The 20,359-nt window shown below is 31.0% G+C and overlaps 1 pseudogene across 1 annotated transcript in view; it reads left to right on the top strand.

The window, feature by feature from the left end:
- LOC143245652 (spectrin alpha chain-like) overlaps positions 1-10,297 on the top strand; it is a 14,964-nt pseudogene extending 4,667 nt beyond the window's left edge. The window contains exons 2-6 of the transcript XR_013025651.1: positions 2,279-2,333; positions 3,958-4,153; positions 4,475-4,528; positions 6,487-6,781; positions 7,666-10,297. The product of XR_013025651.1 is annotated as a spectrin alpha chain-like (transcript). The remainder of the gene's footprint in view (positions 1-2,278; positions 2,334-3,957; positions 4,154-4,474; positions 4,529-6,486; positions 6,782-7,665) is intronic.
- The last annotated feature ends 10,062 nt before the right edge of the window (positions 10,298-20,359 follow it).

Genomic DNA, 20,359 nt, shown 5'->3' with positions numbered 1-20,359 from the left:
ATATGGTTTAGTGATTTTTTAATATGTGGGATATATTTACTTTTGTTAGTTGATTTTGCTTTTTGTCTAGGTGTGTGCATATAATGTTAATTCGTTGTCAATTTTATCTGGTGAGCATAGTTTTATGGCTTTGTTTATTTGGTTTCTCAGTATGTTGAGTTTTTAAAAACCTAAAACAAGACAAAAACATAAAAATTCTAAAAGCAGATAAAGGAAACGTTATACTCATAATGAACACGAATGAATACATACAAAAAATGAATAACATCCTATCAGACACGAACAAATTTAAACCGATACACACAAATCCAACAAAGACACACGAGACGCAACTAAACAAATTACTACTAAAAATGAAAAAAACCAACACAATTTCACAAACACTTTATTCCTACCTACGTAAAACCGACCCACGCACACCACAAATATGCGGCATCCCCAAACCTCATAAACCAGATTGTCCATTACGACCAATAATGTCCACATATGAATCGTTTAATTACAATCTTGGTAAATACATAGCATGGGCACTCTCCAAATATGTAACACCAACCAGCTCATTCATCAAAGACTTTTTTAATTTCAAGTCTATTCTTAATCAACTTAATCATAAAGCCTTAATGGCCAGTTTCGATGTTATATCCCTCTTAACAGAAGTCCCAACTGCTGTAGCCTGCAAGATAGCCTTAGAACTCTATATCCGAGGCCCTAACGAATCAATAGACATTCCCAGTAACCGATTAGCAACCCTCATAGAATTTACCACGATGAAGACAAACTTCATGTTCAACAACCACAACTATATAAAAATAAATGGCCTAAGCATGGACAACCCAGAATCGCCATTTCTAGCCAATATTTTTATGATACAAGTTGAAACACAAGCAATTAACACAGCATTACATCCACCACTATACTGGTACAGATATCTAGATGACACGGTTGCGGGATTCACATCTACAGAACACATACTTAATTTTTTCAATCACATTAACTCTATACATCCCAACATTAAGTTCACATGTGAACAGAAAGACAGCAATCAAATATCATTTCTTAACCTAAAAATTACAAGAACTGACACACAATTCAAAACAGAAATCCACCGAAAAATCACCCATACTAACTATACATTCCTTGGGTCTAATCACATGAAACAAAACAAAAACTCAACATACTAAGAAACCAAATAAACACAGCCACAAAACTATGCTCACCAGATAAAATTAACAACGAATTAACATTATATGCACAGACCTAGACAAAAAGTAAAATCAACTAACAAAAGTAAATATATCCCACATATTAAAAAATCACTAAACTATATACTGCTGCATACCATATATTCTCGATATCAGCATCAAAATAACCAACATTTGGCAAAAACTAGTAACAAAATATGACATTACAGTTAATACCAAATTTATTCAAAAACCAGGCACAAAACTAAGGTCTATACTATGTATTACACCAACATTATTTATGTCAATAACTGCACAAAACTGAGGTCTATACTGTGTAAAAACTACACTGACAAACACTACACCAACATTTTTTATAAAATACAATGTGATAACTGCCTTATGTTCTTCATTTTTTGTATGTATTCATTCGTATTCATTATGATTATAACGTTTCCTTTATATTGGAGAAACAAGTAAAAAAATAAAAACCAGATTCATAGAACATAAAAAGTCACCTTCACACGTTTTTGAACACTGCAAATCAAATAAACACAGCATAACCATAGAAAACATCCACATACTAAATAAAGAAACAAACATACACAAACGCAAAATTAAAGAAGCCTTACTTATACAACAACTCAAGCCCAAAATAAACCAATACAAAGGAACACCTTTATACCTATATTATTAAATATAGCCAAACATCTAATCACGCCCTCTACATTCCTACACTCAATTACACAACCCCCTTCAAACATGTGGTCAAATATTGGTCAGTTACCTCTTTCTTTTTTGTAAACCTGACAATGACCGAAGAAGCTCGAAACGTTGTTCGCTCCCCTACATAAAACTTTTCTCAACCCAAACGAGCCGTTTTCACATACATTCACTTATATAGTCAACAGTACTTATTTCTGCAAGTTTCTTTAATACAGTTGCCATTCTCTCTACTAAATTATTAGTGATAACACAGTATTATTTTTGTTAAATAGTATACTCGTAACTAATTTTGATAGAGTACAGAACTAATTACTGTTTTTTGATTATTCCTTGATTTAGTGGTATTATATCATTTATTCATTTAACTGCAGGTCTTCAATGATGGAAGTTACAGGTAATTTGGAAACTCAACTTGAAGCTATAAAAGTGAGTGCATTAACATGGACACCTTTATGTTCTAGTTTTTATTATTTTATGTTTCATATCTCATTGAATAATCAGTAATGTGTATAATATTTAATATGCTAATATTGTTCTATATTATCAATTTTCTTGCACCTTTAACTTCTATAACGAAGGTTTCACATTTGTCGTGTTTTGTACACACTATAATGTCTTCATTCTTTCACAGTGGTGAGTGGGTTTATATGCACTATAATGTATTCATTGTTTCTCTGTGGTCATGTGGTTTATATGCACTATGATGTCTTCTTTGTTTCTCAGTGGTCATGTGGTTTATATGCACTATGATGTCTTCTTTGTTTCTCAGTGGTCATGTGGTTTATATGCATTATAATGTCTTCATTGTTTCTCAGTGGTCATGTGGTTTATATGCATTATAATGTCTTCATTGTTTCTCTGTGGTCATGTGGTTTATATGCACTATAATGTCTTCATTGTTTCTCTGTGGTCATGTGGTTTATATGCATTATAATGTCTTCATTGTTACTCTGTGGTCATGTGGTTTATATGCATTATAATGTCTTCATTGTTACTCTGTGGTCATGTGGTTTATATGCACTATAATGTCTTCATTGTTTCTCTGTGGTCATGTGGTTTATATGCACTATAATGTCTTCATTGTTTCTCTGTGGTCATGTGGTTTATATGCACTCTAATGTCTTCATTGTTTCTCTGTGGTCATGTGGTTTATATGCACTATAATGTCTTCATTGTTTCTCTGTGGTCATGTGGTTTATATGCACTATAATGTCTTCATTGTTTCTCTGTGGTCATGTGGTTTATATGCACTATAATGTCTTCATTGTTTCTCTGTGGTCATGTGGTTTATATGCACTATAATGTCTTCATTGTTTCTCTGTGGTCATGTGGTTTATATGCACTATAATGTCTTCTTTGTTTCTCTGTGGTCATGTGGTTTATATGCACTATAATGTCTTCTTTGTTTCTCAGTGGTCATGTGGTTTATATGCACTATAATGTCTTCATTGTTTCTCAGTGGTCATGTGGTTTATATGCATTATAATGTCTTCATTGTTTCTCAGTGGTCATGTGGTTTATATGCATTATAATGTATTCACTGTTTTTCTGTGGTCATATGGTTTATATGCACTGTCGTGTCTTCATTCTTTCTCAGTGGTCATGGGGTTTACACACACTATAATTTATTAGTATTATAATGTATTTTATATTGTTTTTGAGATAAATTTTATATAGTATATTTTGAAAGTTTTACTCTAATCATGTTATAGAATTAGGACAAAATAAAAGACATGATTTTCACTCAAATGCCTTAAGTTCTAGTCTATGAAAATTTCTGTATTCATATTAAATATTATTTGATACTAGTCAAGCTATAATAATAACTGGTGTATTAGCTTTTACTTCAGTATTATGAACTATCATACATGGTTATAATAATATTATCCTTAATTTAAAATATCCTTGTCATTTTGTTATATGTCGTTTCTGTTCAAGATTTGAAATAACATTAAAAAATGTCTAGGTTAGCATGTCTGTTGTCTAGAAATAATTATATATTTCAAAGGTATTTCTTTTTTTGAAAAAATTCATTTTGTTCTTTGAACAGACTAAGTCATTAGAAGTAAGAGCAAGAGAGCTGATCTTAAGAAACTGGAAGATTTGGGTGCAACACTTGAAGAACATCTGATCCTAGACAACCGATACACTGAACATAGTACTGTTGGACTGGCACAACAATGGGATCAACTGGATCAGTTAGGAATGAGAATGCAGCATAATCTGGAACAACAAATCCAGGCTCGGTGAGGTGTTTCAAGGAATACTTCACTGTTGACATATTGTCGTTATGTTTATTTAAAAAGATTTATTCATTTGGGATCCTGATTCATAAACTTTAACACTAGTAATTTGTTGATGACATTCCTTGAATAAAAACATTTCCAAAAAGTCTTATTATTTTTTTATTATTGAATACATAAGTAAATAATCATTAAATTTTGTATTATTTACATTTGTAAACATATTAATTTGGATTTTGGCTGATATGAAATTTTCCTAGATTTACAGTTGCTATTACAGTATTTCGACTAATATTGCAAATATGTTTTTACTGATTGTTGCAGAAACCAGAGTGGTGTTTCAGAAGATGCTTTGAAGGAGTTCAGTATGATGTTTAAGTAAGTTTATTTCTCTGTTTACTGTGTACAACAACTAGTCTTAAGAATTCACTGTCATAATTGGAATTAATTTTAACATCACCAAACGATTGATCTTTAGAGAAACAAAAATGAAACTTGTAAGCTGTATGAAATGTGTAAAAGAGAAGTACAAAACTTAAGTGAAATAATGAAACTTGTAAGCTGTATGAAATGTGTAAAAGAGAAGTACAAAACTTAAGTGAAATAATGAAACTTGTAAGCTGTATGAAATGTGTAAAAGAGAAGTACAAAACTTAATTGAAATAATGAAACTTGTAAGCTGTATGAAATGTGTAAAAGAGAAATACAAAACTTAAGTGAAATAATGAAACTTGTAAGCTGTACGAAATGTGTAAAAGAGAAGTACAAAACTTAAGTGAAATAATGAAACTTGGAAGCTATTGATGAAATGTGTAAAGAGAAATTACAAAACTTGGGTGAAATAATGAAACTTGTAAGCTGTACAAGAAATGTAAAAGAAAGTACAAAACTTAAATTGAAATAATGAAACTTGTAAGCTGTATGAAATGTAAAAGTAAAGAAATTACAAAACTTGAGTGAAATAATGAAACTTGTAAGCTATTGAAATGTGTAAAAAGAAGTACAAAACTTAAGGTGAAATAATGAAACTTGTAAGCTGTATGAAATGTAAAAAGAAATTCTAAAACTTAAATTGAAATAATGAAACTTGGAGAGCTATTACGAGAATGTGTAAAGAAGAAGATACAAAACTTAATTGAAATAATGAAACTTGTAAGCTGCTGTACTGAAATGTGTAAAGAGAATTACAAAACTTAAATGAAATAATGAAACTTGTAAGCTGTATGAAATGTGTAAAAGAGAATTACAAAACTTAAGTGAAATAATGAAACTTGTAAGCTGTACTGAAATGTGTAAAAGAGAAGTCAAAACTTAAGTGAAATAATGAAACTTGTAAGCTGTATGAAATGTGTAAAAGAGAATTACAAAACTTAAAGTGAAATAATGAAACTTGGAAGCTGTGCAAGAAATGTGTAAAGAGAAGTACAAAACTTAAGTGAAATAATGAAACTTGTAAGCTGTACAGAAATGTGTAAAGAGAAGTACAAAACTTAAGTGAAATAATGAAACTTGTAAGCTGTATGAAATGTGTAAAAGAGAATTACAAAACTTAAAGTGAAATAATGAAACTTGTAAGCTGTATGAAATGTGTAAAGAGAAATTACAAAACTTAAGTGAAATAATGAAACTTGTAAGCTGTATGAAATGTGTAAAAGAGAAGTACAAAACTTAAGTGAAATAATGAAACTTGTAAGCTGTATGAAATGTGTAAAGAGAAGTACAAAACTTAAGTGAAATTTCTAAACTGACTGAATGTGGGACAATACTATTTCCACAGTGATGTTAAAGGTTCGTAGAAAGATCGTAACTCATTATAAATATAGGTTTCCTTCTGTTCAAATAATGTTTTTACTATTAGCGTAATCTCAAAAAACATGAATTAATTTTCAACTCAGAATAAAACATTTGATTTTTTTTAAAACTACAATGTACTAGCTCCCCAGTGGCACAATTGCATGTGTACAGACTTACAATGTTATAAACTGATACACAGATAGCTGATTGTGTATCTGCATGCTTAACTACAAACAAACATTATAATAAAATGCTTGACTGCATCTTACTTTCAATATCAAGTTTGTTTTGGTCAAGATTTTATCAGTTAATGCTGTACTTGTTAATTTCAAACTCAGATGATGTGCATATTTTGTTACTCACGTGGTTTAGTGTTCAGAATTTTAGTTGTAATTTAGCATAACTTATTATTGCTGTTTGTGCTCTTCCTTTAAACTTCAATAAAATGTCACCTGTTTCGTTTTTAATTTTCATCAGTAAGAATGTTATTCATAACTTTAAAAATGCTGAGTGGGATGGTTTGTGTACGTTGCTTTTTGCAGACATTTTGACAGAGAAAAAATTGGAAGATTAAATCATTACCAGTTTAAGAGTTGTTTACGAGCTTTAGGCTATGACCTCCCGATGGTGGATGAGGGACAACCTGACCCAGAATTTGAAACTATCCTAAATGCTGTTGATCCAAACAGAGATGGTTTTGTGTCCTTGCAAGAGTACATGGCTTTCATGATATCACGGGAAACTGAGAATGTACGATCTAGTGAAGATATTGAGAATGCTTTCCGAGCTATTACATCTGGTGAACGTCCATATGTTACAGCTGATGACTTGTATGCGGTAAGTGCTATTTGTATACGTAGTGTGTAAAACTTTTACATAACTGAAATCTCAAAATTAAATCTGAACTACTTACATCCAAAGCAATACATTACATCCAAAATTGAAACATCTGTTATCCAGGCAAGGTGAAAGATGGGCAGTATTATGTTTTTTGAATAGTGATAATTTAAAGTAAGTACACATAACTTAATTAGGACAAAGTGAAATATTATGATATTTAATATCATGATAATGAATTTGATTCCATTTCATCTAAGAATAGTAAATTCACTAAACTTCTGTGAAACGAAGAGATATTCTCTTCAGTTCAAAATGAGTTTTAAATGAACCATTTTTGTCATTTTTTGTAAATTCCCTAAAACAACCAGTTTTTGTTACTTTTAGAATCCAAATTATGGCAACAAAAGTAGACATGATAAATGGTTTCTTTGTTTTTTAATTCTGTTTGATGAAGATCATTTCTGAATGTCAGTAAATGTGTTGTTTTTTACGATCTGAGAGTTGAATTAATTTGTTGTTTTTTTATTTTAGTTAAATTAGAGATTTTTTAATGTTAAAAAACTTAAATTTCAGAGCCAGGATCTAGATGTTTTCTCTCAAAGTGTTTTTGGATGAACAACAATTTGAAGCAACAAGGAATTTAATGTATTTTTGTGAAAATCAAAGGATAGAACCTTTTATTTTTAAAGTACTTTAGGGTAAAGAATGTTTCTAAGTAACTTCAAATTTGCTTTATTAACTCATGTAGATTCATCAAAATAGCTAACGACTTCAAACATCAGATATTTTTTCTGAACTTGTCAACAGCATTTAACCTTAAACAAATTATGTTTTATATATATTTTTAACATTCTTATTCAGTTTATTTTTGCATTACTTAGAATCTCACAGTAGAGATGGCAGACTACTGTGTGTCTCGCATGAAGCCCTACGTGGAACCCAAAAGTGGACGTACCATAACAGGAGCCTACGATTACATGGAATTCACTCGCATGCTTTTCCAGAAATAGTGTCTTTTAGTTGTATCTTGTAGAGTCAAACATTCACTATAATTTTAGGAATTACATATAGAAATTACACTATTAATTAAAATTACTTAGAGATTACACTATTAATTAAAATTACTTGGAGATTACACTATTAGTAATAATACAAACTGATTCTTTTCAAACAAAATAGACTTAATAAAAAATTATACTAATAGTTTTGCCATTTAAAACCATTAGCTCTTACTTTAGAGTAAACATTGATACATGCTGCTTCTTATGTCAATATTTTATAGTAAATATTGATACATGTTGCTTCTTATATCAATATCTTATAGTAAATATTGATACATGTTGCTTCTTATGTCAATATCTTATAGTAAATATTGATACATGTTGCTTCTTATGTCAATATCTTATAGTAAATATTGATACATGTTGCTTCTTATGTCAATATCTTATAGTAAATATTGATACATGTTGCTTCTTATGTCAATATCTTATAGTAAATATTGATACATGTTGCTTCTTATGTCAATATCTTATAGTAAATATTGATACGTGTTGCTTCTTATGTCAATATCTTATAGTAAATATTGATACATGTTGCTTCTTATGTCAATACCTTATAGTAAATATTGATACATGTTGCTTCTTATGTCAATATCTTATAGTAAATATTGATAAATGCTGCTTCTTATGTCAATATCTTATAGTAAATATTGATACATGTTGCTTCTTATGTCAATACCTTATAGTAAATATTGATACATGTTGCTTCTTATGTCAATACCTTATAGTAAATATTGATACATGTTGCTTCTTATGTCAATATCTTATAGTAAATATTGATACATGTTGCTTCTTATGTCAATATCTTATAGTAAATATTGATACATGTTGCTTCTTATGTCAATACCTTATAGTAAATATTGATACATGTTGCTTCTTATGTCAATACCTTATAGTAAATATTGATACATGTTGCTTCTTATGTCAATACCTTATAGTAAGTATTGATACATGTTGCTTCTTATGCCAATATCTTATAGTAAGTATTGATACATGTTGCTTCTTATGTCAATATCTTATAGTAAATATTGATACATGTTGCTTCTTATGTCAATATCTTATAGTAAATATTGATACATGTTGCTTCTTATGTCAATATCTTATAGTAAATATTGATACATGTTGCTTCTTATGTCAATATCTTATAGTAAATATTGATACATGTTGCTTCTTATGTCAATATCTTATAGTAAATATTGATACATGTTGCTTCTTATGTCAATATCTTATAGTAAATATTGATACATGTTGCTTCTTATGTCAATATTTTATAGTAAATATTGATACATGTTGCTTCTTATGTCAATATTTTATAGTAAATATTGATACATGCTGCTTCTTATGTCAATATCTTATAGTAAGTATTGATACATGTTGCTTCTTATGTCAATATTTTATAGTAAATATTGATACATGCTGCTTCTTATGTCAATATCTTATAGTAAATATTGATACATGTTGCTTCTTATGTCAATATCTTATAGTGTATATTGATACATGTTGCTTCTTATGTCAATATCTTATTGTAAATGTTGATACATGTTGCTTCTTATGTCAATATCTTATTGTAAATGTTGATACATGTTGCTTCTTATGTCAATATCTTATAGTAAATATTGATACATGCTGCTTCTTATGTCAATATTTTATAGTAAATATTGATACATGCTGCTTCTTATGTCAATATCTTATAGTAAATATTGATACATGTTGCTTCTTATGTCAATATCTTATAGTAAATATTGATACATGTTGCTTCTTATGTCAATATCTTATAGTAAATATTGATACATGTTGCTTCGTATGTCAATATCTTATAGTAAATATTGATACATGTTGCTTCTTATATCAATATCTTACTCTTAGAAATATTATTAGGTTTCAGTAGCTGATAATCTGTAGTTTGATAATGAATCTTTAACATATAATTTATTAATTCACAGACCTTTATAGTTAATTATTTTTATTAAATTGTGAAACCATTTTCTTGTGTCCCGTTGTTGTTGTTGTTGTTTTTGTAACTGCTCTGTTTACAGATAGTATTTACTATCAACTTAATATTTTATTATTTATTTATAAAATTAATTATAAGTCCTTTAATACCATTTTTTAATATTGTAAAAGGGGTTAATAATGACTAATAACTTATTGAACCACCAAGTAATGTAACAAGTAATGTAACATTACTCTTACCAGTGGTAAAATAAGACACTAGAAAAGTTAATAATGACTAATAACTTATTGAACCACCAAGTAATGTAACATTACTCTTACCAGTGGTAAAATAAAACACTAGAAAAGTTATTAATGACTAATAACTTATTGAACCACCAAGTAATGTAACATTACTCTTACCAGTGGTAAAATAAAACACTAGAAAAGTTATTAATGACTAATAACTTATTGAACCACCAAGTAATGTAACATTACTCTTACCAGTGGTAAAATAAAACACTAGAAAAGTTATTAATGACTAATAACTTATTGAACCACCAAGTAATGTAACATTACTCTTACCAGTGGTAAAATAAAACACTAGAAAAGTTATTAATGACTAATAACTTATTGAACCACCAAGTAATGTAACATTACTCTTACCAGTGGTAAAATAAAACACTAGAAAAGTTATTTCAGATATTTTGTAGAATATTCAACATACTTATCTTCAGAAAAGTAAAGTTTGAATGAAGAAATTGCTTCGTATATTAGCAGATAACTCTTATCTTTGGTCCCATCTGAAAACAAAACATGGACAATTCTTCACCGTATTACTCAGTACTTTATGTAGGTTTGGAAATGATTAAACACTAAATAATATTTTTTCTGGTATGTATCAACTCACTTCAGCTGTTATCTTTACGTATAAACGTACTGTACGTTTCCAGCACTGATAATAAAAAATATTTAAAACAACCCGTTTATTATTTTTGATTGTTTTACTCCCATTTATAAAACAAATACAAAATATATTCTGTCTAAACTTGGGGTAACATTTTATGGCTAAGTTGCAGTAAACATTTTATTTAAATTACCTAAATTGTTGCTAAAGTGGATGAGCTTAGATTTGGAAACCTATACTTGAGAGAATGATTTTGGACTTAGTGATTTGATTATGTTTTGCTACCGTTAGCCAGCTGTTACCAGTCATTGATACAGTGAAACTTGTATTGTTTATTTAAAGTTACAATGGTATTCCTCATGAGTCACATAACTTGCTTCCTTATTCTAACAAAGTGCTCCTAATCTTGAAAACATTGCCAAAAGTTCTAGTCATGTCGGTCACTGTACTCTAGTCATGTCGGTCGCTGTACTCTATAGCAGAACGTTATTTCTAATTTTGTCCAAATTGTTCGATGTGGTTTTCAATAAATTTGTCATCAGAGCTTTTATGTGTGTTTATTTGACAAAAGAAATGGAGACACCTTAATTAAGGAACTGGAAATGTAAAAGTAAGTCCTCCACATTCACAAAACATTAGACCATCTAGATTGAAAAAGACAAAAAAAAAAAGGATATATTATATTTATTAAGAACTGTCGGCAATTTTGTTAGAAACTAAAAGTGTTCCTTCATTTCTACATATTTTTATAACTTTAGATGAAGTATCTATCATTTGTAAAATGTGATCTCTAAAATAAGAAAATAGTTTTAAACTATGTAGATATTTCAAATAAGCATCAAAAGAGTGTTTTTATTAATCAGACAAAATTTAAGTCATTCCTAAAATTTTGCACTAGAACTTACCGACAATATGTGTTTATTTACGGTTTATATACATATATGGTAACCATAAACACTAATTTCGGCTACATTAAGTAGCTAACACATTATAAATATGTTTATTTACGGTTTATATATATGGTTATTCTATACAGTAACCATAAACACTACTTTCGGCTACATTACGTAGCTAACACATTATAAATATGTTTATTTACGGTTTATATATATGGTTATTCTATACAGTAACCATAAACACTACTTTCGGCTACACTACGTAGCTAACAGATTATAAATGTGTTTTAAAACTTTATATATTTTTTTCTACGCAAAGAAAATTCAGTTTAATTCTAATGTAAACTAAAATTTTTCTGTTAAAGTCTATGTAAAAATTATATAACAATAGAGACGGACTCTGTTAAAGTCTATGTAAAAATTATATAACAATAGAGACGGACTCTGTTAAAGTTTATGTAAAAATTATATAACAATAGAGACAGACTCTGTTAAAGTTTATGCCGAGTTTAGTGGTGTGTTACGAAACATTGTTAACAGAATCGTGATGTTCGCTGAACACGAACTATGGACAACACAAAATTTTATACAGTTTCAGTTTTTGTTAGCCTAACACTAGAGCAAAGTACTTAATTTTTCTAGATAAAACAAGTTTAAGAGACCTTATCCTATCCTCATATTGTAAAGTATTTCATGTTTGTAACCCCTTAGCCCTTTTCAACAATTAAACGACCTTTCCAAGATAAGGCGTCCAAGCCTGTATACTTAGCACGTCCTTTATTTCTTATTACCAAAACTTATCCGAGAATCGTGGGCTCGAATCCCCGTCACACCAAAATGCTCGCCCTTTCAGCCGTGGGGACATTATATTGTGACAGTCAATTCTACTATTCTTTGGTAAGAGTAGTCCAAGAGTTGGCGGTGGATGGTGATGACTAGTTGCCTTTTCTCTAGTCTTACACTACTAAATTAGGGACAGCTAGCGCAGATAGCCCACGTGTAGCTTTGCGTGAAATTCAAACCAAACCAGTTTTTTGAACTCAACAATAATATCGTATTCATTTCGTATATTTGTTGTAGTGCTGTAACTACAGTTTGTACCTGATCAAGGCAATATTAATTCACTACAATTTCTTTTCAGGCACACTGTGTTACTATATTATGATCAATTATGGTAACCGCGTTACCGAAACTAATCGGTTGAGTCATCTAATATACTTTTATCTTTCATTGTGCCAAATAGTGTCGGGTTTTATGTTCAGTAAAATAGTTGTACAGCAGCCCCTGTCCCACTTATAGTTCCGAAAACTTTCAAAGGAAACTGTCAGTGTCAGTGACGTTAACACTGGTTTGTCTACTTCGAAAGAGCTGACACCCCTGTTAAAATAATATTTCAACAGACAACAGAACAAACTTATGTGGTATGTCAAGCAATTTGATTTTTAAAGATCACAATCTTGATGTATAATATAAAACCATTCTTCGTATAGTATTGTTTTAAATAAATAAAGTACAGTTCGTTTTAATTGTTGAGTTTAGGTAGCCACCACAGCGGTATGACGTGGGACTCATAACGGTAGAAATTCAATTCCAATACCAGTGGTAGGCAGAGCACAGATAGCACATTGTGTAGCTTTGTTGTTATTAATTACAAACAGACAGACGTGGTAACTGGTAGCGATTCATCCAATTTTCGTGCTTTCACTGGTAGCGTGTTCTGTATTTATTTATAATCGATGTAGATTTATATTAACAGGACTATGTTCAGGTTTTATGTAGCCTTAGGCTGAGGGAATTTAAGTAAAGGTGAAGGAGATAAACTTAAGCTTACACAATTTTCTTTATTCTATATCCTTATTTACTTCCACCCCAAAATGTTAATCTTCTATGTTAGTTTGATTCGTTCCGAGAACAGAAAGGTTGGTTGACTTGATGAATCGCCAGTTCTCCTGAATATAAACCAGGTTGATTGCCATAAAATAATAATTTATAATATATGCTGTTAAAATAACTAAACATTATAACATAGAAATCCTTAACCTAATACGGGTTGTTATGTCTTAATTAGAACTGATAAAAATTACATTTCACAGACTTAATCCAGTTCACAACATGACATTTCTAGTCGAGTCATTTCGTATTATAAATAGGGCCTCAGCCACAATTATATTACATCAAAGACAACATAAAGAGTCCCAATATTGGGGAATTGGCCTCGTCAGCAATTTGATACGGTAGATATATAGTGTGATTGAAGCTGTATAATCATTTTTCTTTGATTTCACTAGTAAATTAAATGTTAAAATAAGGGCATTTTTTTATTCGTCGTTAGATTTATATCCGTAAGATTTATATCCCCTCTAGGCGAACGTCCACTATAAACGGCTCTCGTGCTTAGAAAATATTCCATCTGCAAAAATAAAAGAAAATTCTGTATTGTTTGATTTTCACATCTCAATGACTCAAATATTAATTTAGGTCAACGGCCGCTAATAAGCTTGTTAGGCTACTTTTTGTTTCAGACAGTTAAACCTAATCTCTAACTCACCGAGGTTCACCGGAGATTGGTACTACCGGCATAACATGTTGTTTTTTGTTTTTTTTCAAAATATGTACGATTAGACTGCTCTCGGAATTCACAATGTAACTTTTACTTTTTTTTAATAGTCTTCCAGTTGATTCTGTTCATCCATTGCTTGATAACTTCAGGAAGTATTTAAAGCGGAAGTGTTCTCACATATATAATTACTGTGGCCTGTATTTAAGACATGTAACAGAAAATAGTATTTAATTTACACCACAGGTGTGCTGTAGTGGTTTTTAGGAATGACTTCAGGAGCGCTACGATGGAAAGTGTTTTTATCACCACTTTCATTCAGCTGCATGTATAAATTTCTTCTTGTAGCAACAGCCATAAAATACAAATACACGTACGCGTGTATGTATGTATACAACCTTGGGTAGGAATTTTACCATTGGATCTATTTTCTTTTTATAATTGCCTACTCAACTTATAGACTTTTCTTTGTAATGATAAATAATTGTTTTCCAAGCGATTGCTTTGAGACATGGCCATACTCTTGACATAAGATAGATTTGTTGCCTTGGATTGTAGTGAATAAACAACTATAAAGCTGATTACGTTGAAAAAAGTCTGAATAAATTATAAATATTTGCATAGTGAACAGCTCTTTAATATTATTATCAAATAAATTGTTAAATACACTGTAATAATGGTGGTTTGTCTAAAAAATGGTTTTAAAAAAGAGTAAAACAAGGAAAAATTTGATTTGGTGATGTTATAAACATAAAATAAATTGTTATTACGAAGGAAAGTGCCACCTTAAAAGCCGTAAAGAGACAATATTTATATGTTTTATTTCCTATTTGAAAATACGAATATCGTAAAATATTTAAGGCACTGGAATTGTAGCAATTATTATATTTGGTATGATAATCATCGAAGTTGAATATCATAGCTGAGTACTCTGATTATTTTGTTAGAGAATATTAAACGTTCGTATAAAGTGGTTTGGAATTTAATAGGTTTTATTTTGAACCTTTTCATCCATCCAAAAGTTAACATCTAAATTTTTATTTAGCGAATTTGTTATTTTTAATACGTATTTTTTTATTATTTCGTGAACAGTGTTTAGAATTTTTTACAGAAACTTAAGTTTGTCTTTCTTTTCTTAAGATAATTTGTTATTCAATACTTAACTTGTAGTACCCTATTACTTCAAATAAGAAACCTCTTCCTCAAAACTGCCATTAGATACCAGCGTTTAGCGTCTCAGATAACTTGGATTGTTTCGGGGTTATGTTATGATATGTACGTGGAATTGTCGGGAGTTATAGTTTTGTCGTACGAGTGCAACATATCTCTCTCTCTGTATAAATATATATGTTTATGTCTATACGTAAAGCATTTCATATGAGGATAAATACGTGTTCGGATATATCTGCAGATGATATTTCCCAGGTAGGCTTAGTAATATCAAGGTGGGCTCGAAGTTACCCCATCAAATAAAACTTGGTTGAAGGTACACATTTCTGGAATAATGCGTTAAGTAACACCACGTTTACACAGGCAATATTGCTTGTTTTGCGTAAAAAACAACAAAAAAACAAGTCAAACCAGTCGTGTAAGTTACTGCAGTACCTGTGTGAATTGATCGCCTCGAGGTGTAATACAGAAACACGTGTGGAAAAACTCCATTAGAGGACAAAGGTTAAAACAGCTTCTCCGTTATCCATTAAACAATAATTATGTTCTAGAAAATTTTACCTGAATGATGTTCGGTACAGCTAATATTTCAGTCATATTGCTACTATTTGATAGAGTAATATCGGCGAGGTCTATCCGCGCTCTAGCCGTCCGTAAGTTAACAGTGAAAGGGTAGAGGAAAAGTAGCTATTCACCATCACCCACCGCCAACTCTTCGGATACTGTATTAGCAATGAATCAAACTATATCGCACAGTCATATTATAATGCCCTCAGACCTGAAAGGGTGAGTTTAATTATTGGGACGGAGATTCGAACCCGCGACCTTGAGATTACGAATCGAGTGTCCTAACCACCTAGCCATATTTATAACAATTATTCAAAAATACTGTTTGTCGCTCTACGCGATATTGTTAACTTATCATTCGGAAATGACCAAACGTGTACATATTTTAATACTTTTATTAATTAAAATAATTAATTCTTAGTATTTTTGTTCTGGTTTTGGAACATTTTACGACAACTAATACGACAGCAATAATCTAGTGAACAAGATACATTTTAATACGTTTAAAATACTACAATTGATCAATGGTATTGATAAACTTATCTAGCTTTTTAAATGTTTATATATATTAATATGTGTATATACATTTAATGAGTTTGGATTCTTATGTGTAACATTGTTTAGGTACAATGCCCTTTTCTCAAAACAGTGGGTGTTGTAAAAGGCCGAACCATGATATAAATATCTCGTATATATGGCAATTGAATCCCACGTGTAACTGCTGTTGGTTGTTCTCTGAGTGCCACTGATACTTCTTTCAGAACCACTAATGACCTGAATATAAAGGAAGCAGAACACGGCTCTGATAAACCCGCATACCCAGTAATCAGGAGAGAGTAGAGTCAAACATGATGGAAGAGGTTATTTTATATGAACGTAAATGTTTCTTGTGTATTGCGTTAAAATTCACGACAAAAAGAAAATTACAGAACAAAAAAAAAGTTGTTTTTCTTATATCTTTAAAAAATCACACATATACAATTTGTACGGCTGAGAAAGTGTATTCCTAAATGAAAGAAATCTTTAACCAGTTTTTACACTGTTCCATTTTGCCTTTCTTTATACATACTTATCTCAACATTTATTTGTAAGGAATAATAATATTCAAATATTTACAGGTGAAGGTAAGTTCATACTGTGAAGACCCTCTCTATCTTGGAGATAACTGGCAACCTTCCAATATTTTACTTTCATCTTAAGTCTCGTATTGAGCGAATTATTAGGAAGTGACCTTGGTCACTTTCTGTTACGTAACTTGTTTTTCATTTGGTTATTTTGTTCTTGCTCATCTTTACAGCATAATCCAAGTACAAAAAAAAAATAAAAATATACACTAGCAGTTGCAAAACTTTCCAAAGAAGCCAACGCTTTCTTGTAAACAACGAATAATTACATGTTGGAAGGAGAAGAAATGTTACATAACTACTGTGTCTCTCAATTATTCAACAATAAACAAGACATTAAAATCTCACTTTTATAAAGAGAAAAACAATGTATAGGTTACCTCTTTATGTCGTCAGAAGTATTTAAATACTGGCACTAGAGGTCATCATACCTCTGCTAAAATTCAAATAAATATATTTTAAATTTTACCAATTATCGATTTTCTTATTTTACTCCTGATGAAGTGTCGGATAAAATCTGAAAAAAAAAAAAAATCAACACCGAAAATAAAAATAAAATGCATTAAAACAATGACACGTAGAGGCAAAATATATGTATAAAAGCCGTTTTTACATATATATTTTTCTCTACAAGTGGCTTTTCTCGTCATCACTGACGTAGAGGCAAAGCTGCAGCCCTCCATTTTTGTGCCCTCGGCCAGTTTCTAGTTGGTAGAGTCCTGAATAAATTATCGAATAATAGGCTTAGAATCTTGACAGCGCCATGAGCAATAGTACATAACCTAGTTCCTGCTCTTTTTAGAGGGCGATTTGGTGTATTAAAAGCTAACAAAATATAATAAATTAGTGAATATTGGTTGTTAATTGTGAGACGATATTCGAAACATTCTTAATATTAATATTATGTGCAATACAGTATGCCCAGAAATTATGTTCACAGATATATTTAATTTATTTTTAGAGCGTTAGAAGGACACAATTAACAACGATAAAACAACTCATTAGATTCAAGGCTAATGTTCCTGAAATTTGTGTAAAGAAATTTATTGCCATATACCCTTGAAATATTCAAACATCTCACTACACTGAATCATGATCGGTTGGTTGGCTGTAACGTCGCTCACTACCGTGTAGTAAAAATATATCCTCACCATGGTCGATCAAACTTAATATATTTGTCTGTTTGTTGGATTTCATGAAAAGCTGTACGAGAGCCATCTCAACATAGACATCACTAAATAGACAACAACGCATACTGCCGACTACTTGAATAGGTAATTTTACCATACTAATTAGACAACAGCGCATATTGCCGACTACTTGAATCGAATAGGTAATTCTACCATGACTCCTTTAGCATAGACATCACTAATTACACAACAACGCATACTGCCGACTACTTGAATCGGTAATTTTACCATTACTCCTTTAGCATAGACATCACTAATTAGACAACAACGCATACTGCCGACTACTTTAATAGGTAATTTTACCATTACTCCTTTAGCATAGACATCACTAATTAGACAACAGCGCATACTGCCGACTACTTTAATAGGTAATTTTACCATTACTCCTTTAGCATAGACATCACTAATTAGACAACAGCGCATACTGCCGACTACTTTAATAGGTAATTTTACCATTACTCCTTTAGCATAGACATCACTAACTAGACAATAACGCATACTGCCGACTACTTGAATCGGTAATTTTACCATTACTCCTTTAGCATAGACATCACTAATTAGACAACAACGCATACTGCCGACTACATAATAGGTAATTTTACCATTACTCCTTTAGCATAGACATCACTAATTAGACAACAATGCATACTGCCGACTATTTTAATAGGTAATTTTACCATTACTCCTTTAGCATAGACATCACTAATTAGACAACAACGCATACTGCCGACTACTTGAATCGGTAATTTTACCATTACTCCTTTAGCATAGACATCACTAATTAGACAACAACGCATACAGCCGACTACTTGAATCGGTAATTTTACCATTACTCCTTTAGCATAGACATCACTAATTAGACAACAACGCATACTGCCGACTACTTGAATCGGTAATTTTACCATTACTCCTTTAGCATAGACATCACTAATTAGACAACAACGCATACTGCCGATTACTTGAATAGGTAATTTTACCATTACTCCTTTAGCATAAACATCACTAATTAGACAACAGCGCATACTGCCGACTACTTTAATAGGTAATTTTACCATTACTCCTTCAGCATAGACATCACTAATTAGACAACAACGCATACTGCCGACTACTTGAATCGGTAATTTTACCATTACTCCTTTAGCATAGACATCACTAATTAGACAACAACGCATACTGCCGACTACTTTAATAGGTAATTTTACCATTACTCCTTTAGCATAGACATCACTAATTAGACAACAACGCATACTGCCGACTACTTGAATCGGTAATTTTACCATTACTCCTTTAGCATAGACATCACTAATTAGACAACAACGCATACTGCCGACTACTTGGATCGGTAATTTTACCATTACTCCTTTAGCATAGACATCACTAATTAGACAACAACGCATACTGCCGATTACTTGAATAGGTAATTTTACCATTACTCCTTTAGCATAAACATCACTAATTAGACAACAGCGCATACTGCCGACTACTTTAATAGGTAATTTTACCATTACTCCTTTAGCATAGACATCACTAATTAGACAACAACGCATACTGCCGACTACTTGAATCGGTAATTTTACCATTACTCCTTTAGCATAGACATCACTAATTAGACAACAACGCATACTGCCGACTACTTTAATAGGTAATTTTACCATTACTCCTTTAGCATAGACATCACTAATTAGACAACAACGCATACTGCCGACTACTTTAATAGGTAATTTTACCATTACTCCTTTAGCATAGACATCACTAATTAGACAACAACGCATACCGCCGATTACATAATAGGTAATTTTACCATTACTCCTTTAGCATAGACATCACTAATTAGACAACAACGCATACTGCCGACTATTTTAATAGGTAATTTTACCATTACTCCTTTAGCATAGACATCACTAATTAGACAACAACGCATACTGCCGACTACTTGAATCGGTAATTTTACCATTACTCCTTTAGCATAGACATCACTAATTAGACAACAACGCATACAGCCGACTACTTGAATCGGTAATTTTACCATTACTCCTTTAGCATAGACATCACTAATTAGACAACAACGCATACTGCCGACTACTTGAATCGGTAATTTTACCATTACTCCTTTAGCATAGACATCACTAATTAGACAACAACGCATACTGCCGATTACTTGAATAGGTAATTTT

Source organism: Tachypleus tridentatus, chromosome 2 (genome assembly GCF_004210375.1).
Source record: "Tachypleus tridentatus isolate NWPU-2018 chromosome 2, ASM421037v1, whole genome shotgun sequence".
NCBI classification, from domain to species: domain Eukaryota; kingdom Metazoa; phylum Arthropoda; class Merostomata; order Xiphosura; family Limulidae; genus Tachypleus; species Tachypleus tridentatus.
The sequence above is the reverse complement of the archived record's forward strand: the minus strand, read 5'-3'. Positions and strand labels throughout refer to the sequence as shown.